Source organism: Ambystoma mexicanum, chromosome 8 (genome assembly GCF_040938575.1).
Source record: "Ambystoma mexicanum isolate Mex_15411 chromosome 8, UKY_AmexF1_1, whole genome shotgun sequence".
NCBI lineage: Eukaryota > Metazoa > Chordata > Amphibia > Caudata > Ambystomatidae > Ambystoma > Ambystoma mexicanum.
This window is the reverse complement of record NC_090929.1, coordinates 667,597,823-667,624,217: the sequence shown is the minus strand read 5'-3', so window position 1 is coordinate 667,624,217 and position 26,395 is coordinate 667,597,823. Positions and strand designations below refer to the sequence as shown.

The 26,395-nt window shown below is 47.7% G+C and overlaps 1 protein-coding gene across 1 annotated transcript in view; it reads left to right on the top strand.

The window, feature by feature from the left end:
* DNAJC16 (DnaJ heat shock protein family (Hsp40) member C16) overlaps positions 1-26,395 on the top strand; it is a 1,127,735-nt gene that overhangs the window by 63,432 nt on the left and 1,037,908 nt on the right. The window lies entirely within an intron of this gene.

Genomic DNA, 26,395 nt, shown 5'->3' with positions numbered 1-26,395 from the left:
CAAACAGTCCAGCTCACCTCCCTCCCCAACGCAGTCTACATGGATCGCTGTTGCAGATATTTTCTCTGGGAACTGTTTCCATGCTACAGGTACATTTCCCTCTATTGGTTCAGTTTCCTTGAAGTATACCAGGCTTTCTAAGAAGTAGGGTGGCATACTTAACTCTCAGGAGGTGAGCAGGGTGGTTAAGGTACAGTAAACCCCTTGATAAACACATCAGGAAAGATTGTCCACACAGTATTTTTTTACAAGCTATATTTTATCGGATCAGCAAATAATACAATAATAGAGAGCACAAGTAATTGTCATTTGCAGTTTTCAGCGCCAGATCTCCACCCCCCATCCCAAAAGTCCCACTCGCACAAAAGTCCTGAGAATCTTCATTAACTTCTTAGGCTTCTGTGATGCTGGAAATGCATCGGAGGGACAGGGCCTCTGTATCATTGTCCTTTACTGCTTTTTATCGTGTTTTCCGCGCAGGAGTTCATGCAGCTCTCTTTTGGTTTGGTGAACGGACCTGTGGGATACCCTTATGGCACCCATGGGTGGGGGTACAACCCTAGTGTATGTTTTTGGGCACCTGTGGGTGGCCCGCAGAGCAGAGTATGGGCTGGTGGCAGCTCCATGTGGAATTTGACAGGTGCGCGGAGTATCCTCCATTTTGGGATACCCGGGCCCTGCCATTGGGATCAGTTGATTCCTGATGGAAAACAAGATGTCTCCGATGGCCTCTTGCTTTCTATTACCCATTACCTTGTTTTCCCAAAGTCCTGGGAAGCCCTGACTCTGTCCCTTCCCCCTGACTGGCTGTTGGGTGGAATTGCCATATATGGTGTTGTTGTGAAGGCCAGACTAGCTGGAGCCTTCCCGGTGATGTATGTTGTGGGTACCTCCTGTGGGTGGGACCTGGGTGAATAGAGTGTGTGACGAATATGCATTCTGTGTTGTGGGTGTCTAGTATCTGGTGGTTGACACAATGACTGAGACAACCCTGCCGAAACCGATATGAATGCAGCTTTGAGTGTTGAATGGCTCGGTACTTGTCCCAATACACATAACTTGTTGTGAGTGTCTGTAGAGAAGTGAATGGCCTGAATACCTTGTGTGCCTGATTGGCTGCCTGCCTGCATGAATGCCCATAGTCGTGATTGGATGCTTGAGTGTGACCCAGCGGAATGAATGGGAGATCAACAGTATATCTGGGGACCTCTCACTGCTAGGAATCGTGTTCAGAAGCTGAAGTCCACTATGACGAGTAACTGGAGTAACTGACGCTTGACCTTGAAACCCCCGCTGGACGAGGAGTGCTGTGGCTCTCCCTCGCTATCTGAAGGCCGCTGTGTTTCCAAGGACTGACCCAGAGAGGACCTGGTAAGGCACCCTCTTCCCGAGCTACGAGGGACCATCGTGCACAGCTGATCTTTGCCAACGCTCCCTGGTAGACAGACCTTCGACAGGCTGCCGACCCGATACGGGGACTGCTGTGGAACTCCAAGGAGAAGCACCCAGACTGTTGTCCGCCACTGTCAACGACCGCCGACCGGAGCCGCCGTGCTCCCGTTTGCCTAAGAACTTCAATTGATCATCGGACGCTCTCGGCTGCATCGTCATCCGCTTGTCTCCCGCTGTAGAAGGCCCGACCGTCGACGCGCCGAGGAGCATCCACCGGTGGGTTTTCCGTCACCTAAAGACCACAGAGACGCCGACGACTCGACACCCTTGCTGGGCCACAGTTCTTCATCATCTGTTTGCGGTCCAGTACTATTGTCACCGAGGTGCCCCGCACGCCTCTTCCTTGCAGGACGCCAACGCTCTGTCGTCGACGAGCACCGCTAGGAACGAAGCTGCCACTTCCCTGCCATAGTTCACCCTGTTCACCGTCGGACGTTCGACCCGTGACTCCTGCCTTAAAGGGAGGGCACTCAAGAAGGGCCGTCGATTCCCCGACAGCGAACGCCAAGTACCCCGACCCATCTCGACGATCCGTGGCTCCCGCCTGAAAGGGAGACACTCGAGAAGGATCGGTCGGCGCATCGTTGGAGAACTCTACTCCACCAGGTACATTGGGGGGGTAAAACCTTAATAGGAAGAAGTAAGACTATCGAACATTATATGGACTGGGCTTGTGCTATATATCTTTATTTACAGGTTGCCCAGTGGGGGGGGGGGGGATCTCCACTCAGAACTGCGCCTAGCGGTAGGGGTCAGTGTTCTGCCTATTGTTCCAACCATCTTACGTTCCTGCCTATCTCTATTGCTGGTTTCCTCGTTATTAATATGTGTGACATTTTAACCGTAGAGTTGATGCACTTTAATGAGATTCGATAACATTAGTGGTACCACTTTAGACTTGTATATATTTATCATTATTGACTTCTGAGTACAAAGTGCGTTATTGTGATCATGTGCATACCTTTGAATATTAATTATATAAAGACTGTGTTTTCAGTAATAGTGTGTGGACATTCCTTTGTGGGGGTTGGGGAACTACACTGTACTTAAGAACCAGCCTGCATCACCTCCTGAGAAGCTAGGCCTTGATTGCTCGTCCATTGCTACCTTATAGAGAATCTTGGCTGGGGTCTCCTGTGCCTCCCCTCTACCATATAGAGAGCGGAAGTACAGACACCCCCTACCAGTCTTTACAGCTTCTGGATCCCATTAGGCTACTGAGGATTGTCCCAGTGATTGGGACTAGACTGAAAGTGGTGAATAAAAGAAAACAACAACAAAGAGTTGTCTCGAGGGTTAGTTCCAGTCTCGCCACACTCTGTGAAAGCAGGTGTCTACATTTGGTTTGTGAACCCATGCCTATCAATCTCTACTTTTCCCATTACTTCTTTGGGTTGGCTATTGCATTTCAGTAGCTGCGTTCTGTGTGACATGTTTTTTTATCTTTCACAAATTCCTAAAACGGTGTCCATGTGTGGATGTATTTGGGCATGGTAGTTGAGACAAGCGCTGTTATTCTTGACGTTGCTATGCTTTCCCACACCTTAATCCATCAGTACGAGAGTATGGGGTACTCTTGGGTCTTCCATAATCGAGCTTGTGTTTGTCTAGCAGCCATTATTAAGTGGGATATCAAGTAATTCCTGTTGCCATTTGTATTGGGTCCCAGTGCCGAAATCCTGCAGGAGCAGAGGACTAGCCCACCAGACCCCCTCAACCACCCCACTAGTGTACCCAGCAGTCAATTGTACAACTGAGTGAACCATCCCGGGGGAAAGGGGAAGTGTATAAATTAACAAACTGTCAGGATTCCTTCAGTTCCCTTCTACTCCTGGATCCTTCAACTTCTGGAGAACCTGCAATAAATGCATCTCTGGTTAAACATCATAGAAATATGTGCTAAAAATACTAATTCTTTTGCTCACTCCCTCCTAGGTTACCTGACCACCTCCTCCCAGGGCCTGGAGGCAATTGTAGAAAATTAAGATTGTTCTTGTTAAATTGCTTTTCTGTTCACAACTGCTGCTTCTACTCCCTTTACTGCTTTAGTTCTATCCATGCACCGAAGTTCAATTCTATGTACTTCTGTACATACTCCCAAGCTTAACTGCTCCACTTTCTTTCTTTTAATGAAGTTTCTTCAAAACCTTGCATTTCCTAACTCTTAGTAACTTCTTGAAACTGTACTTAATTTATTTTATTTTCGTTTGATATCTCACTGTCTTTCACTTCAAACTAGTTCACAAGTCTCTCAATTACGATGCACTGCGTAATTGTGTTGCGTCTCCACAGACGGATACCCCAACTCGCTAGCACTACACAGCCTGCATTCAGTTAATTTGTACTAATAAATGACTTGACTTTTCTGAGGAAAAATATGTGAGGAGAAGCGAAACGTCGCTCTGCCATTACTGACTGCCTTTTTACCAACGATGCAGCGCATACGTTGACTTACTACCACATATGCCTTTTCAGAACAAGCGGAACGTTCCGCTGCCGCGCTGGCTGCTTTCAGCATTGTACGATGAACGTGCTCAACTGACAGCTCAATTTCAAGCAAGACCGCGCAGACTTACTGCTTTAAACGCCTACTCCAGCTGCTCTGGAAAGCCGACTGCAGTCTATTCATTCAACGATACTCTGATTCTGCAGGCAACAGACTTCTAATACAGCATTTCTCTGCTCACCCGACTCACTGGCACACGTGCCCCGCAAGGTTCCTTCTCTAACGTGCCTCAATTTACACTACGAGCTTGTAGCCCAAGTAAAAGCCACGAACGCTGCTTGCACAAGGCCTTGTTAATCACACTCACAACAAAACAACTTGGGCGCGCAGACTCCTCCGCTCCAGCTGCTTCAAAAGGCTCAACAATTCAATACATTTCAACTTGTAATATAACTATAAACAAGAGCAGATGAATGCTACACTGACCTTCGGTTCCTTCATCTGCTTATATTCAATTTATATTGCTGTTCAGTCAACTTCTTTTTCACATAATACTTGCAAGAACTTTCTCTGAGCTATTCAACTTCTAGTTCCACAATCATCTATCTGAATCTTGTTCACTTCTCTGGCTCTCCCTGTAGGTGTCTTTGGGCTGATTTCTTTTTCTTTTAGTTTTCTCTGGAGCTTCATAGGCTTGGACCTCTCTGGAGATGGTCTTGAATGAAAGGCCGTTTAGAACCTCATCCAAGGTTCCAAACTGCATCACAATTGACTCCAAGCCAATCACTGCTGTGCAGGAAGTGCTCCATCTTGAACTGGGACAATAGTAGCTGGCTGATATCATAGTTAAGGAGAATTGTAGTCACAAACAAACCAACCCTCCATGGTCACAACGACGACTAATATGTAAATATAGATGTATCCCACCCTGCATATAAACAGTCTAAGCAGAAAGATTATTTAGGAATAATCACTCGATAATTACTTTCCGGGTGACCCCTAAATTGCATCAATCCTCTAATTCGGTTATTTATGGGCGTTTTAGCAGAATTGAGCTAGTTGGAGAGGGGAAAAAACATTTTTGTACTTACATGTATTCTTTAATTCATATTATAATAATGAAGTGATTTATACAAAGACAGTTAGAATTCCAATAATCAACATATGATAATCAAAGAAAAACATTTATCTTCATGATTCATAATGGAAAAACAAAACTTTAAACAACATGACAGACAAAATTAAAGTTTCAACGTGTAACATTAAAGGTGCGTTGTACAAGAGGGAAACTTGAATGTAGTTCCCTTATTGGTACACCCTGTTATAGGTGTCTTGGAAGCACTTCCTGTATCTTTCCCTGGTAATTACTCTATTTGGTAAAAGAGGCAGGTGTTGGTAAAAGTTCCAACAATGACGACTAATGCCACCCAAGCGCCCCTACACTATTGCCTCCTGTTACATGGGAACCTGACAATTTGAGCATATATCAGACTTTCTCCCCAGGAGTCTGTAAAGGTTGGAGATCTTTTTTTACCCTTGCACCTTTGTGCATCTTGAGCTCCAGGCCAGTTGGTGTTCTGGTACCCGCTCGCTTTGATTTGGGAATATCTGAAACGCTGTTTCGGGAAGCGATAACTTTTCTTTGCACTCTTGGAATGTAAGTGGTTGGCATTCCCTGTAGAATTCTCCAACCATCACGGGATATTCTCTCCCAATATATACAAGCTAGTTTGTTGATCCCTGGGGAGAATTTAGGGTAACGGTGAGAGGGGTACAAGTCCAGTCTTGAGTCGTAATAAGCAGCCCACTCTGTCCCTGTGTTTTAAAGTACAGCTGATCACGGGCAGGAGACTTCGTCCTGCTCACTGGCTTATTCCAGGATGAACGGGAGGAGGGAGAGCAGAGGTTGTGAATTTGCCGATTTGATCTCCTTCCATTTGGGAGACCTCCTGGCATCTGTCCAGTCTAGCATTGGTGAAATTTGGGCCGCCAAAGAGTATCTACGGATTAAGGGGACATTCAGCCCCCCACCTCCTTTGGACCTAGTGAGAAAGCTTTGTGGGACCCTTGAGGGTTTGTGAGCCCATATACATTTCCCTACTGCCTTTTGTAGCTCTGTTGGGTCTTTACGAAGGCTCTGAATGGGAAGTGCTTGAAAATCATAGGGTAATCCCTGGAGCAAGGACATCTTCACTGCCTGAATTCAGCCCAGCCATGTTAATTCCTGAAGGTCCCATTGAGCTATGTGCTCTTGGATATTCGCTTTCAGGAGGGTGTTGTAAGTTGGAGTGATATGCACACCAAGAACTTTCTTTCTCTGCGCATCTAAAAGGGGAACTCTGTGTCAGAGCTGTGAGCGCGTCGAGATCCTCCGTGATATTGCGACTTACCGAGTTGTCTGTTTATGCAAAACCCTGAGATATCGCCACAGTCATCCAAAGTAGATAGTAAATCCATCAAGGACTTAAATTGATTACTGAGAAAACAGAGAATGTCGTCGGCATATATCTACGATTCCCTGGATCTCTGGATTTAAACAGATCCACTGGGTTTGTGTCTCCATTTCTTGGTCACAGATGAGGGGCGACAATGGGCATCCCGATCTAGTCCTTCTCTATGGGGTTAAGGGGCGTCCAGTGTCTATTGACTCGTACTTTGGTTTTGGGAATTTTAAAATTGACCATAATATATTTAAAGATTTTGGGCTCAAAGCCATATTCGCAAAGGAGGGTTTCAAGATATCCCAGTTCATACTGTTGAATGCCCTGTGTGTGTCAAGGGAGAGAATCTCATATTTTGGGGATTTTTGGGTACCCAATGCTTTTTAGTCTACTACACTCCTTTATCATGGGCTTGTCTATGATGAAGCCTGTTTGATAGCAGTTGGTCAGTGACGGGAGGACTCCTGACAATCTGGATCTGTACATTTTTGCCTCATCATTTAACAGGGCAATTGGTTGATATGTTATGTTACAATAATTTCTAGAGCGCATGGTCACCCAAAAGCTTTGAGAGGGGAGGTCACTTATAGAAAAAGCCTAAAATAAGTAGGTTTTCCCAAGCTGAATAATTGGATGTTTTCTTTATAGAAAGCGGAAGGTCATTCCATAGAGTTGCTGCAGCAATGGAAAAGGCCCGACCACCAACCTGAGACATTAATATCTTGGCACTACAAGTTGTTCAGCTGTGACAGAGCGAAGACTACGAGTACGGTAGTAGCGGGTGAATTTGGTTTGAAGATATTCGGCTCCCTGATTATGACAGGCGTGATGAACAATACATAATGCCTTAAATTTGACCCGCTGGGCCACGGGAAGCCAGTGGAGAGTCCGAAGCACAGGGGAAATGTGTGCACCAAACGGCGAGCCAGTTGCCACCCGAGCATTCTTCTGGTTCTTTCCCCGGTTTCAGGATCAACGTTGTGGTCGATTCAGCCATAGTTTCAATCCTAGTTTCAGTCACCGCCCCAAAGAATGAGTTGTTAACCTGGCAAGGTGGGGAGATATTATATGTACAAATGTCTTATAAAATTTGTTCAAGAAGCCGTCCGGCCATGGGGCCTTACAATTTGGGATTGAACGTATCTCTTGGGTTATCTCCTGCTCCGTTATTGGAATTTCTAGGGCTTCTCGTGTAGCTTTTGAGTCCTGCTGCTGTAATAAATTTAAATCCTGGATCGATCGGATGTTTGGCCAGTACATCACGGAAATAAGCTTGTTAGCTTGAGTTTCTCAGGGTCTGCTGTGACCCTAAACCCGTTGGGGTTCTCGGGGGCCATGCTAAAGTTATGTGTAATTAGTTTATGTAGTTTTGCTGCTAAGAGATTGTTGGTGTTGTTGCCTTTAGCATAAATAGAAGTGTTGCTTAGTGTATAGCATTGCCTGGGCAGTTTTCTCTGTGTGCTTGTAGCACCTTTCTTGCTAGCCGCCATGCCCTTTGAGTTTTCCAGGTGTTTCTCTGTTTGTGGGCCAGTTTCTGGCTATGAACTTCCTGTGAGCACTATTTTCCTTCTTGTAAGCTGCCGTTTCACTTCTTCAGTGCTGCCTTCCCTGCATCCCACAAAGTCTGCGGGTAAAGGTCCCCTGTGTCGCTTTTGGCAAAATAGTTATTTAGGGTTTCTGTGTTTTTATTGCAATATCCTGTAGGATTAAGTCACCGAGTCTCCAGTGTGGTCTAACTGGAGTCTATGGTGTCCCCAAGTTCAGTGACATTGTACTGGGGCTTGGTCTGAGAGGACTCTTGGGAGGATCTTTATCTCTGTCATAATGGGATACCGGGTATCGGATATCAGTAGCATATCTAATCTTGAGAAACCTTTATGAACCGCAGAGAACAATGTATAGTCCCACTCCCCCGGGTGGAAAAAACGCTGCGTTTCAATGACGGATCAATCACAAAGGAGTTAGTGTCATCTATCTTAGTTTGTGGGGTAACAGCTTATCCATGGTGGGGTCTACAACACAATTAAAGTCTCCTCCTATTATGATATCTCCAACTGCAACCCTGCCAGCAACCTGGAGAAGGAGTGCAGGAAGGTATCTTGACCTTTGTTTGGGGTATGTGCAGAGGCCACGGTGACTTTGCGTTTTATGTAGCTTCACTGGGACCATTCGGGATCTACCCTAACCATCTCTGAGCATTGATAAGCTTCAAGGGAACCTCTCCCAAGACCAGGATGGTTATGCCACTTAGCTTAGAAACGGTGTCTGCAAAATGAGCGTTGGAGAACGTCTTATTGCTTAGCCTATATTCATCTTTTGGAAATGGGTGTGTTTCTTGTAGAAATACTATTACAGTGAAAGCACTGCTTTTCGCTTGATCAGGGTGACCCATTTTAGGTCCAGCTACGCCATCTGTAATCCGGTAGGGAAAGACCTATTTTCTATCACATTCCCAAATCGTACTCCTCATTGGAGTGCAGGTGCAATCATTTAGTGCATTAAACTGACCCAACCAGAAAATGAAACCAAACATCCCTAAAACAAAATGAAACCAAAACATTCCCACAAATGCAAGAATTTTACATGTGCCCTGTACCTTCATCCCATCTGCCGCAAGGTAATGTGCCTTTCTTGGAGGATCACGTCCTCCAGTCAACATTTCCAGCATGCGGGGGTGGGACGCCGACTAGCTCCGCCGAAAAACAAAACCCTTCTGATCCCATCCTGCTGAACGAGACTCACTGGAAACAAAGGCTACCCAGATTCGGTTAGCTGAGGTTTCGGTGCATCTGGGACTTTCTTTGCGTGTCCTACTGAGCCTGAAACTCTGGAGATGCACGATATTTGCACCCAAGTGCCCGGTGGTGCGAACGCAGGCCGTGGATCCCATCCCCCACGCGCAGCACTGTACCACCCAGGCATGGAGCTGGCAGATCATTCCCGCCGGCCCACAGTCAACAGCAGAGGCGGTCCCCCGGAGTGGAGAAGCAAGGACTCGTTCCACGGAGGACAGCAGGCGGTAGAAACTTGGCTCATCCCGTTGGCCCTGGACAAATCACGGGTCCCCCTCCCCAACACCCGCTGTGCGAGCGGCACAGGCATCTGGGTCGAGGGTACCCCGCGAGTGAGGCCAGCGCTTCACTACAAAAGTACGTGCGGAGGGACTCCCCCCAGGGGCAATACTCCGGATCCCTACATGACGTCACTACGGGCCGGATTCCCAGCGGTAAATAAGAAACTAGACAAAATAGGTAGCACCATATCCTCGATTAAATCCGACCTGCAGCAAGTGAACACCAGGGTTTCGGAAGCGGAAACCAGGATAGGGGAACTAGAAGACACCTCTGCTAAGCATGGCAAAGATATAGAAGACATCAGAAAGAACTAAAGACTAAAGAAGGTCCAGATGAAATGCGAAGACTTGGAGTTGAGATTGCGCCGAAACAACATAGGGGTGGTCGGTCTGGCAGAGAAGCCCCTTAACGCCCCGATGGAAGTTTTTCTGGAAGAAGTGATCCGTACCGTACAGTGCTCCCTGATGCGCAATTCTCCCAGCAATTCCTAACTGAAAGAGCCCACAGGTCCCTGCCCCCGAAAAACCGGGCCCCCCGCCTCAGACTGTAATCGCCCGCTTGCTCAACTATCGGGATAGGGACCTGATCCTGCGGCTGTCTAGGGATAAAGGGACCCTGTCCTATGAATCTGCCAGGATACACATATACCCCTATTTTATTTATTTTTTCAGCGGATTGCAACTAGCCAGACGATCATTTGATCAGGTAAAGAGAGCGCTCAGGACCCACTCTATACCATAGGCCATGCTATTCCCTGCCAGACTGCCTGCAGCTTGCCGTTAATCACAATTCTTTGACACTCCTGAAGAGGCTACGGGCTACATCGAACGGAATATCCTATTGCCCCCAGACAGAAACGCCCAATCTAATGGCTCCAACACTTGAAGAAGCTTGAGAACCCGAATAGATACTCAGGTTTAACGCAGTCTCAGTTCAACCACAAAATGACGCAGCGGCCTCCGGGGTGATGTTTGTTATAGGAAAGTGGCGCTCCCACAGAGCCACCCACCGTTACAAATGTTGACATTGTTTCAAAGGGTTAAACTGTCCAGTTGAGGGGGGTGGTGAGGGAGGGGGCGCAGGGGGGGGCAGGACAAGGGCCAGTTGTCTAGTTGGGAATTGAAGAAGCATACATAGCACGGACGCCTTGCATAGTCTGTTATCAGCCTAACTCTAAGCATAGTTTGAGTAAAGGAAATTGGTTAAAGAAGACAAAACTGACAAGCGCAGATACCAGATATGGGGGTTGACATCAAAACTACAGAGACAACCCGCAAACAATGTCCTCAGCAAGAACGACACGGAATTAAACTCTTAACATTGAATATTAGAGGCCTGGCTCATCCGATCAAAGGGAGAAAACCTATAAATTACGCCAACAGGCACAAAATCGACCTCCTCCTACAAGAGACTCATGCCACCAAGAAAATCACGGACTCCTTTGCCCAGGCCTGGGGCCCCATGAAGTTTACCACTAACTATTCGGCCCAATCAAGGGGTGTGCTCACAGTGATACACAGATGCATTCATTTCCAGACAACCAGAACCGAAATTGACGGAGAAGGCTGATACGTGATAATTTGGGGCACACTACACAATGTAGAAACGATTATAATAAACACCTATGGTCCTAACATCGACGCCCAGATTTTCTACCTGAAAATCCTGGAGCTGATATCGCCTGTTGGCGAGGCGAATGTGATATGGGGGGTGTGATCTAAACTCTATCCTTGATCCCAACCTAGATCGCACTTCGAATGGCAACAGAAACTAATCCAAAGCTGCCACAATTATACTTCAAGCCATGTCCATGCTCCCCTTAGCGGTTGTATGGAGGGAATTACACCCAGAGGAGAGGGAATGCACCTTCTACTCAAGTGTGCATGGCTCATGCTCATGCATAGACTATTAGCTATGTTCACTGAAATGTATTACATATGTTAACGAGTGAAGATTCTCCCACCGACAATGTCTGACCATTTCCCAGTCCTCCTTGAACAACGTAGCATCCACTCCCTGATACTGGAGGATGCCTCCAACCCTGCTTAAAGACGACACTATAATAAAAACACTCGGGTCAGAAATGGTAGACTTCTTTGAACGTAATGCTGGTTCTGTAGGATCTAATACTACGATCTGGGAAACATTTAAAGTATGGCTGCGGGGACAGTTGATGTCACGAACATATAGAACACTGAAAGAAATAGGGAACTAGATGAAACCGAACATAAGCTGAAGGGGCTGGAAACGGCATACTCGCTGAACAAAGATTAAATCCATCTCCAAGAAATATCGGAACAACTTACACATTTCCAGTCACTAGCTGAGCGTGAACTCTTTTATGTGTCCCAACCCAGGAGGTCTAGGAAGTATGGCAAAGGGAACAAAGCTAGCCGAAATATGGCCAACCTCAATAAAGCGGAACAAGGAATGAGACACATAAGCATAATTGACACTGACGGGGCAATACGAACTAAGCTGGAAGATATTAACGACATATTCTGGGACTGCTACAACAAACTCTACGCCAACACGGACAGGGCATCCCCAGAGGAATAGCGGGAATACATGAACTCGTTCCCCTTGCCTAAGTTAGACAAGACAGACCAAGCAGACCTCAATCTTCCCTTAACCACCGAAGAGATAGAGCAAGCCATCATGGACTTACAAGCGGGCAAGACGCCAGGCTCCGACGGTATCTCAGCGGAGCTGTATAAAACCTTCAAGGCAGAGCGCGTCCCGAAGTTACTGGAGGTATGGGAAGAGGCACTGACAAAAGGGTCAATGCCAAATACTATGAGGGAAGCAATAATCACAGTGCGCCTTAAACCACAAAAACCGCCTCAAGATCCTGCGTCCTACCGGCCTCTATCATTCATTAACTCGGATGCTAAAATATACGCTAAGGCAATCACTAACCGCTTAATAAAATATATGAATAAATCAGTCCACCCGGACCAATTGGGATTCATCCCCACCCGATCCACCGCACTGAACCTCAGGAGGATCTTCTCTATTGCCTCACAAATAGACCCGAAAGCCCAAACTGTAGCGGTCACACTGGATGTGGAAAAAGCATTCGACTGTGTCATGGAGGTACATGTATGCCGTATTGAGCAAAATGGGATTTGGCCTGGTATTCACTAGATACATTCGAGCCCTATACACCGACCCAAGGGCAATCGTCAGGACTAACAACTCCTTATTGGTAAGCTTTACGCTTGGAAGAGGTACCAGACAGGGATGCCTGCCATCTCCCCCCATTGCACTTACTATAGAGGTCATGGCAGCAAAATTAAGGCACGAACATGCATGGAGGGGTATTCGTATTAGCTGACTCCCCTTGCCCCCAATTTGTCTCATTATATGCAGACGACACTATGCTATACCTCCAGAAACCCTGAAATTGATCTACCGCCAGTGATGCGGGAGATTCAGACTTTCACCAAGTATTCTGGGCACCGGATCAACCAAAGAAAATCCGAGATAATCCCACTTACACCCTCTACTGTACAATCCCCGGCCACTGCACAACTCAAATGGTCACCCACCTTTGCCCGATACTTGGGAATCATATTATCCAAAAACAAACAGACCTTAATGGCTAATAACTATGACCCCTATCTGGAACTCCTAGAACATAAACTCAGGGTGTGGGATAAACTCCCGATATCACTGTATGGGCGCATAGCGCTACTGAAAATGGTGATTGTACCGGAATTAATATACTTATTCTGCAATATCCTGATATGGCCTGGCAAATTGTTTTTTCAAAAAATGGCAACGAGTTTTGTATGGGGCGGGGGAACAGTACGACTCCAATGGCCCAAGATGTGCGAGCGGTACGAAATGGGAGGTCTACCTATACTTCCAGTCAGCCCAAGCACACTTTGCAAAGTACTCGGCGGCTACCGCGGAATCATACGCACACATACAAGCTGAAAGGTTCTCGGCTGCCCCACTAAACCTAAGGGCAATGCCATTTGCTAAAGCTACAAGAGACAGTGGAGAACTTGACCCGGTAGGTTCGACATTACTAGCCTGGTCCCGACTGTTTGAAAGGGTAGGATGTCAAAATCCATTCTGGTCCCATGTCCCGCTGTGGCGCTACCCGGACCTCGAACCCACGTTAGATACTGCCCTGCAGAGGCGATGGGACCCGGGGAAAGAAATGCGGGTGTGAGACTTCTACCCGGAAGGGAGGTTTGCATCCCTGGGAGTTGTCCATGCAGTAGGAACTGGGCTCACAACATTGCTACAATACCACAGGTTGAAGGCAGCATGTAAGAAGAAGTGGCCCTCCTTCCCGGAAGTCCCCCCCCCCCCACCAATTCTTAACCAAAATCATGGCACCATAGGGCTTTATGGGAAGCATCTCCACCCTCTACAAGGCCACCCAGCGACATGCCCCGTCTAAAAACACGATGAAAGCCAAATGGGAACGAGACCTGGGAGTCCCCATAGAGGAAGCCCAATGGGCAAAATACTGCCAATATACGAAATCAGTATTGATATGCTTAAACTTTACACTTCAGTTTAAGATACTGAATCACTTGCATATTACACCTGGCAAGATAGCTACATTTGGCCCCCTCATTGAGGCCAGAATGCCCCAAATGTCAGATCCTGGTGGCAAACTCCTTTCACATGTATTGGGACTGCCCCTGATCAAACCATTCTGGACAGAGGTAGCCGAAACGGTCAGTGACATCATCGGCCTCCAGATCCCAGCAACCCCTGTGAAGTATCTGTTGGGAGATATAGGTAAGGCCCCAATCAAAATATGACCGCTCTTTGCGGTGGCAGGAATGGTTGCCAAGAAGAACATCCTCCGAGCCTGGAAAGCTAGAACACCCCCCACACGCCAAGCATGTTTGAAGGATCTTGTATACATACAGGAGATTGAAGAGACCTATGTCAGAAATATCACGGCTGCCTGCTCCCGCTAAACCCAAAACTAGAAGAACAATTGGAACCAAATGCGAACCAGGAGACAACGGGCAGCTCTCCCTCACCCTGCAGGAGAACAGACCCCCCCCCCTGTAAATAAGTGGTCTGTGTTCCAGGAGATACTCTCTCCGCATGACCATACTGTTTATCCGGAGATCTCCAGAGCTTCCAGCGTCTACCCCTGTATGCTGTCTCCGATTTCTTCTTCGCTGATAGTCTGGGATCCATATGCCTTTGGGTTTTTTCAGGGACCTGACTGTGTCCTTAGGATCCGATCCTTTCTTTCGTTCTAAGTCCCTTTGATCTCGTATCATCATTAATTCAGCTGCTTCCTCTTCTGTTGCTGTGGCGTATTGCTGATTTTTAAATTCAAACAATAACTTGCATGGGAAGCCCCATCTGTAGCATACTTTGTTTACCATGCCAGGTTTACGTCTCTTGGCCACGGTGCACGATGATAGGGCTTTGAATAAGGTGATCTCTGCTTCACGGAATTTGAACGGATCCTGTGTTCCTTGCTGCCATGAGTATCTTTTACTTCTGTTGGAAGACGTGAACCCTGGTCAGGACATTTGGTAACATGTTTCTGCACTGCTGGATAGATGAATATACCATGTGTGTAATGTCTGTTTTGGGGGGGGGGGGGGGGGGGGGATCATTAGGATTTTGAAAAGGGACTGTATATATTATTCCAGGTCTTGATCGTTGATCTGACGCAGGACCCCTCTCACCATGCTCATACTGGCTTATAGGGCAATGCTTGAACCAAAAACTCTAGATGTTAGTGTGGGCCATCTTTTTGGGATCAAAGCTGGCCACTTTTTGGGCCAATGTGGGCCTGTATGATTTACTTCACTACACAGATAGTCATTTTGACCATTGCTGCTTAATAGTCTTTAAATTGCACAATTTGCATCACATTGTATCAAAAAACTTCCCCTTGGGTACTATTTAAACAGTCTTTCACAAAAGGAATGAATTGGCATTTGCAACCTTGGACCAATGTTTCATTGGTGCCTGAGACAATTTGTATGCCCATGTCCGACCCTGCCTCTCACCCGTATGTTGTTCCTCCTAGAATGGGTTTTGACGCCTTCCTGTTCTTTCCAGACTGACCACTCTGTACAGAAGCTCTGCTTGACGATGTGCTTATTAGCAGATGGATGGTTACATGCCATCCAATCTCCTTTTCGGCAGCAAGCATGTGGTTATTCAGGTTCGCTACAGAGTTACCCAGTTACTCACTATTGGCGTTTATCTCTTGTTGAGTTTCCATAAGGAGGCTGTAAAGGTCGCTCTTGGTAGCTGGAGCATCGCTAGGTTTGTTTTTTCGGTGGGGAGTGGACCTATGCAGTTACAAGTCGGAGTTGCTTGGGCTTTCCCTCCTGCGCTGCCAGCATGGTCTTAATGTCACCAGATTTTGCTTTGGGTGCTGGCTTGGACATGTCTAAACTCGGTAGGGGCCTGAATCCAGGTTCAGATGGTGGGGTCCTCCCTAGCCACTGGCCCTTGTGTCATTAGGTGGTGAGCTCTTGGTGCTTTGTTAGAAGGTGCCCCTTTTATATGGGCTCCCACAAATCTCCCAGGTAGTCCTTTGTGTTTGCTCCAAAACTGTTCTTTCAGGTGATGAGGTTGGGTAGAGCTAACCCTCTCGGGGGCCAGTGCTCAATTGATTGTCCCCCACCATCCCCCCATGGTTATGGAAAATCTCCAGTTTAGTGAAGCAGGGCATCTATTCAATATTTTCAAGCTGCGGTGGTGAGGGGTTCTGTTTTTCATACAAGAAAATTCTCGGGCGCAAGTGCGTCTGCATGGTGCTTCTTTGCTTCAGCACCCAGATCATGGTCGGGCAGGGAGGGGAAGAGTGCCTTTTAGGAGTTTGCCAGGAAGCACAAACATAATTGGCTATCAGATCGGAGTCCCGGCTCCCTCGCTGCAGCCGTAATTGGCCGGTGCCATCTTGATTTGTCGGGCATGTAGGTCCTCTCAGATCTCGCCACTGTGTTGTGCCCTTCTGCTTGCTATCATGTAGTGTGATTACCAACACAGCGTTCCCAGGTGAGCTAAAGTGAATCTCCAACCAACCGACCCTTTCTGGGCCAGTTTCAATTTCGGGCCGTGTCTCCATGTGCCACTTGGCCCTGCGTGCTGCGTCCACTTTCTGACTGCCTCCCTTCCCTCCACCTACCTCCTGGCCCTCTCTCCATCCTTGATTAGTTGGCTCTCTGGTCTCAGCCCCAGCGGCTAAGGGCGGCTCCTACAGAGTGGCTCCAAGAATTGTCTGCACGGGAAGCCAGTGGCCACCCGTCGACCAGCAGTGACCATAGGACCAGCCTATGGGGGGTGGGAGGGAGTCGTACACATGTTGCATTTCGAGGTCGCCATATTGCGTCTTATACTCAATCTGCGCTGTCAGGTGTAGGCCTTTTTCCCACTATACAGGACTCTCAAATCTTGCTGTTTAGTCTTGTACACAAATTGCATTATTAGTTAGCTGTATTTAGTCTTGTACACAAATTGCATCATTAGCTGTGTTTAGTTTTGTACACAAATTGCACTGTTGGGTCGCAGTGTTTAGTCTTTCACTCAATTTGCTTTTTCAGGTGGAGGCTTCTTTCCCATTATACAGGATTCCCAAATCTAGCTGTGTCTAGTCTTGTACACAAATTCCATTATTTAGCTGTGTTTAGTTTTATACACAAATGGCACTGTTAGGTCGCAGTGCTTAGGCTTGTGCACAACTTGCATTGTTAGTTAGCTCTGTTAAGGCTGCTTATCATACGCAGATGCCAGCTACAGCAGGTAACCTAGGCCCATCGCTACAGGACTTTCAATGCTTGACCCGGACAAAAAAACAACCCCCCCAGCCTACAGTACGTATAGCTCACACCACTAGCGTGGACATAGGCCGCAGGCACGGCCATGCATCCATGCACGATAGAACACGTCTACGGCTAAGCACATCCGGCCTAGTTTAACACATAGCCGTCCAGACTGAAACACCTGACGTACCACAACATCTCTGCCACTAGCCTACAGTGACCACAACCCGGCATAGCTGGTCTCACTGACTCTCTGAACAACATCAATCTATCTCTAAGCTCAAGAGCACCCACGTGTCTGACCTCCATTTGTGCTGCTTAGTCGAGCCTTGCCAGCCACCCAAGTCTTAGAATGGCAAACATGCACACACGCATCTAAGTTAATCCCCTAGAATCTCTTACCACATTGACTTCGGTCACCAAGGGCGTTCAACCAAGGAAAAAGCGCATTAGGACCACAAAAGTGGGGAAAGAGCGCTATATAATTAACAAAATAAAATACAATTTCACGGGTCCGGAACACCTGGGGAAGATTTGTCCCATATTTGGCAGGTTTAGAGGGACTGTAGGGCTTTGCCCGATGGAGTGCACATAGACTACTACCTTAATTCTGCTGCCAGGCCACTCCCAAACAAAATATACTTTGATGACCTGTTATTTTTATATAGTTGAAGGAAAATTGCTGCATTCCATAGGTAAATAATTTACAAAAAAACAATGGTTTAAATGTTCTTAGCATAAGATACAGAGATCGGTTCTGAGAACAACCAAGGGTTGTGTGGATAGTAGAGACTGGTGTTATAACTTAAAAACTGGGAACTAGGAGTGTGTTTTGAGCCTTGAGAAAGACCTTTTGAAAGGCCGAAACACGTGTCGTCTGGTAGTGCATGATGTGTTCAAGAAGAATTGTCCACTCGGGATTAATACCTTGTGATATAATAAAGTCCAGGAAACCACATTGTCTCCTTTTTAATCACCCGAGATGGAACTTTTGGGATGTCTTAATGGTCAAGAACTATTGATCGCATACAGGAGTGCTTTAATCTTCCCTGCTGGGTTGGGAATGCCAAGAATGTTGCCTTCTCACTGAATCACTAGGGCGATGGGTCTAATTCCTGTAGGAATAAGGGAGGTGAAGGGGAACATCCATGTCTTGGCCGCGTCTTTAGCAGGCTGCTTTTCTTATGGGTCTTGGCTCCAAATGGCAATCTGGAGAATGGCTGCAGTACTCCACCTTTTATCCCAAATTCAAGCTAGGGGCTGCCAATGGCAAGGAGCTGCACCATTGAAACTAGCGAGGGCTCTCAATCCTGGACAGCTTCTTGCCCCACATCTGCCCAGCAACCGACATCTCCCCCTGTACCCCCCCACACCCCCCCCACCCCCCATCGCCCCGGTTGGAATGTGGAGTGGGACAAGAGTCTCAACCCCCACATCTAGCTAGGATGCACACACTAACACTTTTCCTGGGAAAATTGAGGTTTTGCCCGTTAAAGGGCTGATCGTGTATGACATTTCCTGATCTGAGACGGCCAAAGGACAGGAAAATTACAAGTGGCACTTTTGGGTATATGGTTTTCAAAATGGTGCAATGCAGTAAAGACAAAAAAAATCCATGCAATAAAAATGAGAAACACAATAGACAAATATTGGCTGTCACTACTAGCCCGTCTTGGGCACATCAAGAAATGTAACAAAGTATTCCATAGAAAATGGAAACTGGATACAAAGTACTCCTGCAGCACTTCACTGTAAGGCGGTGTGCGCGCCACAGTAAAAACAAAACCGGAATCTCGTAAAGAGGACGGTGCCCCCTGGCACTGGTAGCCATAAGGGCTAACTAATTCCCTCAAGATATGAGCAAATTAATTAACCTACCTCCAAAGGTCAAGAGAATGTTGAAGTCCTAGTCAAAAAATTGGGCTAGTTTCATTGATGTCAGTGGAGAGAAAGCTGCAAAAAAGAAAATCTTTCTCGACATCAGGTTTCCGTGGGCTGCTGGTGTAGAGCTTCTGTCAGTCGTAGGGTGAAACTCGTTCTGGAACTTTCTGATAGAGTCCCAGCTTTGACAAAGTACTGGGAGAGTGTCCGCTTTAGGCTTGCAGGGAATCCCAAACTCCACTCATAAAATTGTTCATGATTTCAACTTTTGTTGGCCAGCCAATTTATGCTTGTCGCCACATGCAAGCCTTAATGGGCAGGTGTGTGTATTCAGAAAATGCAGTCATTATACACAGGCACACAAGCTCTAGCCCATTGCAAGCTCCTGATCGAAAAATGTGCATGGTTTCTAAGAAAAAGAATATGCTTTCAGGGTTTGTGTGTACTGGTTAGAGCACACTTCTAGTACAAAGCATTTGCAGTGGTTATATGTTTATTTATTTTTTTTTAAAACCATTTTCTTTATTTTCATTAAACAACAAACACAAAACAAATAAACAACAACTCTCAACATTTGCTCTGGCACTTTCGGGTTTAAGTTCATAATGTACGTTATCCGCTCGGGTCACGGTTAGGCGCCCTCCTCCTCTGTCGCCTTGTCCTCGTTCCTGTCTGCATGATGCGCACGGGTGCGGGCAGGTCAAGCCTCCTCTCAGCTCACTCGAGTCAGCTGCGCTGTTTTCCTCGTCACTCCCAAATGAGTCTTGTACCAAGGTATTGCACACTAGTATTCTAGCCCCACTGTTCTCTTCTCCCCTCTGCGAGGTTCTGGTCCAGACCATAGTTTCTACTATTGCCCATTTTTGTAGGTCCGCCCACCAGCCTTCTATCAATGGCCCTGAGCTTGCTTTCCATGCCATTGCGATGCAGCGTTTCGCCAGAATGTCATCAGGTCTATCATCCTAGCTATATGGATCCTTTGCTTGTCGCCCCTCGGGAACAGGCCCAGTATGTAGGACGCCGGCGACCAACCTTGCATATGGATTCCTGCCTTCAACGCCCTTTCCTGTATCGTATTCCAGAAGGCTGTCACACCCGGGCATGTCCAAAACATGTGCACCATATCTGCCTGTTCTTCCTGGCAGCATGGACAACCCCGTATTTGACTGTCCCCCATATTTGACATTCTTTTAGGCGTTAAATATGCCCTGTGCACTTTGTAGAACTGCAGCTGTCTGAACCTTGCGTTTCTGGAAACTTTCTTCGCATATTGAAGGGCTCTGTTCCATTCTTCGTCCCTGAGGGGTCGCTGCAGTTCCTCCTCCCATTTTGTCTGGACACTGTGTGTCCCCCCTCCGATACATCGTACCAGGTGTCCAGCGGCCCATCCATGTCTTCCTCTTCCGGCAGAGTCTCCCACCTCTTCCTTATTCCTTGGACCATGCTATTATACAGTATGAATTGGCCACTGTGTATGTCCTGCTCCTCCGTCAGGGTCTGAAAGTCTACCCAATGTCCTTCTTGCCACAGGTCACCTCCTCGGGCCACTCCTTTGTCTTCCCACTGTGTTCTAAACGTTGCTATGCTTGCTATACGGGTGTCTACCAGTCCCGCCAGGGGACTGTGCCTTGAACAGGGGTCTCTTATGTTCTGCACTTTCCATGCTCTCTTCCACAGTGCTTGGCCTAGTTGGACTATTCTGGGAAGGGTTTTTTCTTGGGTCTCGTTTATCCACAGTAGTTGTTTCAAATAGTATCGCTGGAGCGATGGTCGAAACAGTATTGCATCTATGGAGGTGTCTTCCCCCAGCCATCGGACCACGAATTGAAGTTGTGCGGCCAAGTAGTAACGCTCAAAGTCCGGGAGCTTGATCCCTCCCCATTTGTAGCCCCTTTGTAATGTGCTGAGTGCTACCCTGATCCTCCCTCCCTCCCATAGAAAGGACCGTGTTATGCAGTGGTTATATGGTTGGGATATAACAAATTAAAGTGCTGGCCAAAAGCACCTGGAAGGGTATGGAAGTTGTACCTGGTTGTTCAGCTGTTCCAGAGCAGTGTGCCAGTAGATTTACTTGGTCTAGTTGATGAAATACTGCAACACAACTATTAGAAGGCAGCGTCCCCATCCTTGAACCGATGGGTGAAAGTGGCTTGCTTTGAGTGCTTGTCCGTGCAGTGCTTTTGTGGCACCAGTATAAGGAATCTTACACTCCAAAGACTGAGAGGTGGATGACGAAATAAGGTAAAATGCTTAATGCATGTGTGTCTGAGATAAAGAATGCAGATTTCAATACATCTGTTGTGATGAGTTGGAACTATCCATCTTTATATGTGAGGGGGCATGCCATTAGGGCCTGGGTTGTTCCAGCCGCTACCCGATGATCCTCCTATCTGGAATGTGTCCAGAAAGAATTGTGGGATTCGGTCACTTCTCCCCAGAGGACACCCTCTGCTTGTGACACTAGGGAGGTGAGCCTGCTACGCAATATTCCCCATAGGGGTGTCGGAAAGCGGGATCTCACAGGGAGATACTTCCCTCTTGGGGATAAGGACTCCATTCCGAGAAGGAACTCCCTTGATCTCACACAGACACAGAATGAAACGTCTACAACACCAGCATCCACCCATATGTGTTACTGCAGTACTTGTCCTGAAGAAAATATGTATGGTACTGAGACGTAAACATCAATGAGTGGGAAAGAATGAACAGTTGCCTGACACTGAGACGTGGAAGCCCAATGGGCTTAGGCCTAGCGTGACTCAAACACAAAGAAAGGACTATTCCTGGAACTCAGTCTGACCTCATAAAAGTGGGAGGGGTTTGGCAAACATGGAGAGAGACCTGAGAGTTTGAAACCAGTTCTGCGGAGACCGACACGTCAGCCTTCTGAGTGACAAGAGTAGAGGGTGTCAGAGGAACATCTGTGGGCAGAGAGGCTCTGTCTGGAACAAGCATTCCTGGAGGTATTTGCTCATAGGAAGCAGCAACCAAAGGGGGGGAGAGGGGAGAGGGGAGAAGAGAGAAGATAGAGGGGAGATATATATATATATATATATATCTTCTCTATCGGAGTTAAACCTTGGGTACATCACTCGGATCCCTAGGTAAAAGTACAGCGATCCTGAGACTTGGCCTCATTGGGGACGAAGCAATAATACCCAAGGAAAAAGAGAGACTGTCCATTGACCAGTAAAAGACACAGCAGAAGAAGGGGGTCAATACCCCGGAGAAGAAAACTTTAAGGAAGCCAAGTGGATTACAAAATAAGATATGGGCAAGTTCTAGGAAAGGACTGAAGGAACTGGTGAAGAAAATAGCTGAACTCTATTTAAAGCTTACCTATTGAAACAGAACACTTACTTTGGGAAGACCTCTTTCCACCCCGGGAGCCCTTCTCCTCGTCCTTAGTTGGTTAGTGTTGGTGGTAGGGTCAGGACAGGTTTGTTTTTGGACTTCCACCCCGACAACGAGCACCCTAATTTTAGTTGTTAGGCAGGGCAACCCTTAGATTAGGTAACACTAGGCCTTTTCTCTTCTCTTTATTAAAACATGGTGAGCCCTAGTTTCTCATCCTTCTGACCTGGAACATTACCTACAAAGAAAGCTTTTCAGACAATGTGCAATGTCTTTCAGGGTGGCACAGCTTTTGGGAAGCAAAGTGCAAAGCTTGTGTAGCTAGGAAAAGGAAATCCCTCAACTCACTGAGCCAAGGAGCAACCACAAACTCTTCAGTTGGATGTAGAGCCCGCTAGAGACGGAACGCTGCTTTCCCAGGGCTGCTGCATGCTGACATGCCCTAACCCCCATATATTGTTCCAAAATGGCAGCTATGTTACTAGCAGCATATGACATACAGATGAGACAAATCGGCTCATTGCACAATGCCGAGAGACCAAATTAGATTAATTATGAGAAAATATGTTGTGGGAAACTCATACCTTGAGTTAATCCCAGTCCCGAAGCATATCCGCAGCGGGCCAAGACCAGCACAAAGAACCCAGAAGGAGTATGATTAGACTGGGTTGACCCAGTAAAGGGGAAGATTGGCGGGAAGCCTGTGAGCTTTACACAGATCCCTGGACACACATGGAAACCAATTCCTGGGAGGAGGTTGTGAATATTTTGGCAACCTTTGAGCAGCTGCTATGAAGGAAGGCAACCCAGGGGACTAAACCGCAAGATGGGTAGGGTGACTGGAGGAACTGGCCTAGGAAAGGGTCCCCAAGTTGAGCATTGAGACCCAACGTTTCAGGACAGAAGTCATTTTTAGTACAGACCCCAACACAATATGGTCTTAAAAGGAACCTGAATTGAATACTGAGAAACCAAGGTCTGGGAGAGACCTACGATTGAGTGTTGTAAGGCTGAGGTGAAGCTCAAGCAGAGCAGGGGTAACAGGCATTGCTTCTTATTTAACTGTCCCTTCTCTCTTATTACTCCCATTAGCTAAGTTTACAGTCTGCATGCAGCACGTTGCAGTTCTGTTATCCAAATCTGGCACTAGGAGATTTGTCTTAGCCAATTTTTCTTTTTTTTTTTTCCTCTTTCAAGGAAAGTCGAATCTCTGTGTTTTCGCAGTTGTTAAAAATGTAGTCTTTTGCCCTCTTTCTACGAAAGCTGAATTTGTGTGTCTGTGTGCTTCTGGATTTGCTGTTAAAAAAAAATTGCCTTCTCCCTATCTAGGATTTTTCCCTCTATCCAGAATACACGCTTCTAGCTGTCATACTTTTCTGCTGTATGATGAAACCTAGGCTTGTTTCCCTTTCCCTTTCCTGGACACTTGATTCTAGATTGGTGCGTTGCTGTGTGGTGAAGTTGGGTGTCTTGCACTGCAGTTTCTCCTTCTCTCCTCAGACCCTTCCTATTCTTTGCGTACTACCTCAACGGTGCTCTAACTACTCACTATCTTTAACTGCTATTCTACCACCTATCCTATCCCTCTGTCGAAGTCTGGAAGGAAAATGTTCAAGAAGGATCTCCTGGTCTCCAATCAAGGCCTGCCCATTGCTGACACCTCTGTAAACGCTTCCTCCAGGCAGATTTTCACTGACATCCTCTTTCTCGTCCACTCACTGCACCTTTGGATTCCCCATACGGTCTGAGTGCTCTCCCCTTTCTCTTTCTCTCCCATTAATTGTGTCCTCTGTTGGGAAGTACTCTTGGCATCCTTCGTGTCCTCTAGGGCCATCATTAATGTCTACCTAAATGACACTGTCAAGGTCCAGGGCTCTCCGCCCAACCTCCTGCTTCTTGATAGGTGTCTTCTGTCTCTCATGAACTTCACATCCCTTCTCCAGCCACTCCTCCTTCTGCCACCCCTCTGCCACCTCCGAAGGGTGTACCTCACTCCTTTACCACTCCTCGGACGATCTTCAAAAGTGGCAACCTGCTCCACTTAGCAACGCTCAACTCTCGCTCTGCCGTCAAACACTCCTCTTACATCTGCCGCCTCCTTGAAGACCTTGACCTCAACGTCCTTTGCTCTCACTGAGATGTGGTTCACTGCCAGCTCTTTCACGAGTTTTGACACTTTTCTCCCTGAGGGCTACAAGATCATCTCTAAACTCAGGCCTAACCTGTCCGGAGACGGAGTGGCCCTTATCTTCCCTGAGTGGATACCTGCTACTATCATACCCACTCAAGCCTACTTCTCCTTCGAATACATTGTTTGCGGGCTTGGTGTGTCTCCTCCCCTGCTCTCTGGCCACCATCTACAGTCCCCCTGGCCAGGTCTCTCTTCCTTTCAGAGTGGGCTGACCTCCCCTCTTCTCTCCTGGCCTCCACCTTCAAGCTTCTCCTCCTCAGAGACTTCAATATTCACCTGGACTCCCCTGATGCAACCTCTAGACTCTTCAGCAACCTCTGACTCTCCCTCTCCATTGTTCCCTCTGTTCCGACGCACTCAGCCGGACACACCTTGGATGATGTATTTCTGCAGAAATCCCCATGTCCAACCCTCTCAATGCTCTTTCCTTGTATGATCATGCTCTCCTATCCTCTCACCGGGATCTCCTTGGTCCCCCGCCCGCACTGCCTGTCTCCATCCCAGTCATTCAAACATTGAAGAGAGTGTCAGTTGCTGCTTCTGCCGCCACCTTCACTCCCCCTTCTAGTCCTTCCACTGACTCACTCTGATCATCTCTTACTAACCTTCAACTCTCCAGACATCCTTGCCCCTGTCATGAGGATCCGCATGAAGCCTGTCCCCCAAGTGCAACATCTGGTATGACTCCGACCTGGCATCTCTGAAATGCAAGTTCAGAGCGGAAGTGCCAGGCTTGGAGCACATCCTCTAACAAACTGGCCTGCCGCCTGCTCCAAAAGCAATACAGACAACATCTGCTCGAAGAAGAGGGCCTATATCCAAGCCTGCATCTCTGGGGCCACTAACAACACAGCCAAACTTTTGGGGGTGCTATTGTGCAGCAGACCAAGATGGCCGCTGCCTGAAAAGCTCTGACGATGACTATATAAATCCTTTTTCAAATATCCTGTCCCTCCTGCCCAAGCTCCCTAGTTATAGCGGGATTGTGGCGGTGAATCACCCTGGCACCAGCAGACTGTAGCTGTGAGCCGCTTCTGAGGAGACCGCTGCGGAACATTACAGAGTTGCAGCACTGGTGTGGAGCGAGTGGGGGAGGGGCTGCCACTCCGTCAGGAGAGCGGAGAACACAGAGGCGAGTGTGGACTGGCGTGCGGGGAAGGCGGCCTGACTGCCCCGAGGTGGTGGAGCGGTGCCCTGCCGTGCGGAAGACCGTGGTCTCGGGGAGCGGGATCAGCTCAGGCCGCGAGGAGGTGGCGGCTGCTGTGGTCGGGCGGCCTTTGGTAGATCTGTCTGGCTGGACCACCCCCTCTGGTGCGTTGGAGCTGCTGCCGGATGGGGAGGTGGCCGCAGGCCTGGGCTGGGCGGCGGTGTGCCCCTACACGCGGTGCGTGTCCTGGAGCGGGGCCGAACCTCCTTTTTAAAATTTTTTTTTGGTGCCTCATTCCGGTGACTGAAGCGCTGTGGACTTGGCTGGCTGCTTGCCCTTGGGGGCTGTAGGACACTGCTAAACACCATAAGGGGTGCTCCTGGGCGCCCTTGGGGGTGCTTCACTGCTGGTGACTGAACGGGACTTGAGGCAGTTCTGGCAGCGGTGTGGTGTTGAGAGGCGACAGGGAGGCGGAGGTCTGTGCGCCATATGGCCAGATACTTTGGGGCTGGCCAGTTAGATGGGCAATAGCGGAGTGCTGCACTCACTCTAGTTAGTGCGGGACAGTTTGTGAGTGGGCTGGTGCCCTTGCCCCCCCTGGATACATTGCTGCCAGTTTGGAGCGTATTGTGAGTAA